Consider the following 1,707-nt stretch of genomic DNA (forward strand, 5'->3'; position numbering starts at 1 on the left):
TGTAAACAAAAATCGTTTACTCAACCGATTGCTTGAAACAAATGAACAGTTAGCAATCTCATGATCAGCCGTCAATTTATTTCATGCAATCAACTGAGCAAACGATTGTTATTTACATTGATTTTTTGCAGAAGTGATCATCATCGGTTAATTCAACTTTTGAACGGTTAAGATTATGATTTATATTAGCAAATATATATAAAAAAGAGAAAGTCCGAACGCACACGTACATACTAGTCCGGACGCAAATATTTTTAGAGGAACAAAAGAAAATGAGGTTAAAACTCTTAGAGTTGTCATAGCAACTTATTTCGTGTGTGCGTGTAAAATTACTCATCGTTTTCTCCTAATTGTTGTTTGACATACATGTGTTTGCAATACTATACAAGTCTAGTCCATGTAAAACTGTAATTAGTAATATGTAACAATGCAGTCACCTCAGTAAAAAAAAATGTTCAATCTCCTTTTCTTCGTCTCCTTCTTCCTTCGTTTTTAGAATACTTTTAGAGTGTTGGTAAATGTACCCAGCAAAGTTTTATGTAGACCCAGCAAATTTTACACCTAAAATCTTTCCAACAATATCCTTTGTTGTTAATTTTGTTGTTAATTGAAACCCAGCAAACTCATACCTAGCGAATCATGGTCTACACCCTTCACCCACTCTAAGCTCCATCCATGATGCTCTTTTGCTATAATTAATCTCTTAGCAGCTGATTCAGTTTTATTAAAATCTCCCGTATCTTTTTTCTCAAAAAGTTAATTTCTTTTTACCCGCTAATTCAAGATAGGAACCTCTCACGATTCATAAATATTTATAGAAGTAAAGTTGGGCCTTTACAAGATGTCAGGTTGTGTTATTAAGATGCGCTTCGAATCTTCTTCTTAGTTCCTAGGTTTAATAGTTGATTGCTTGATCTATATCTAATAAAGCTTTCAATATGTAGAGTCTCTGAAGAATTCATTATTCATACTTAAGGCTTGTAGTAAATGAATCTTAGCTATTTGATTAATTTGATTAAGTAGAACTAGTGGAAATTTCAATTACTAGGGAAGTGTCCAGCGGTAGCCACAACACAAAGGACCTCCCTACTCTTGCATATCCATCAACATCCTTCCCCGACGTACTGCCAACAAAAATCACTTTTTCGTTTTTGGTATTGCAATTAGAGTGAGGCTATTGAAACCTCCAAATTTGCTCTTTTGACCTCCCTTTATTATGAGTTATTGAATGACAATTATCTCCTCTTACGTAATGACTATTAAGAACAATAATCATACAAAAACAAGTATATCTTTTCTCTCTAGACTTTCCAATTCGATAATTAATTAATTGTATTCTTTATTATTTTCGGAAAATTCTACAATGAGTCAATGCATGTCATGCATCAACTCTGTCATAAAGTTGTAACACGAGTCCTCATAGTAGTAATATTAGTCCTCAAATTTGTAATATAAGTCTTTAAAGTTGTAAAAAACTTAATTACAACATTAGTCCTCATGTGTCGTTAAAGTGGTAAAATGTGTGCGTAAAGTGATAATTGAGTCTTCAAGATGATAAAAGAAAAGTTGTTACAACTTTAAGGACTCAATTACTACTTTAACGACACATGAGGAATAATGTTGTAACTAAAATTTTACAACTTTAAGGACTCACATTACAACTTTGAGGACTAATTTTACAACTTTTGGGACTCATTTTACAACATT

General features: G+C 32.3%; 1 protein-coding gene across 1 annotated transcript in view; it reads left to right on the forward strand.

The window, feature by feature from the left end:
• Positions 1-1,707, forward strand: part of LOC101305855 (calcium-transporting ATPase 10, plasma membrane-type-like) — a 19,526-nt gene that overhangs the window by 8,009 nt on the left and 9,810 nt on the right. The window lies entirely within an intron of this gene.

The sequence above is a fragment of the Fragaria vesca genome, linkage group LG5 (genome assembly GCF_000184155.1).
Source record: "Fragaria vesca subsp. vesca linkage group LG5, FraVesHawaii_1.0, whole genome shotgun sequence".
Taxonomy (NCBI): domain Eukaryota; kingdom Viridiplantae; phylum Streptophyta; class Magnoliopsida; order Rosales; family Rosaceae; genus Fragaria; species Fragaria vesca.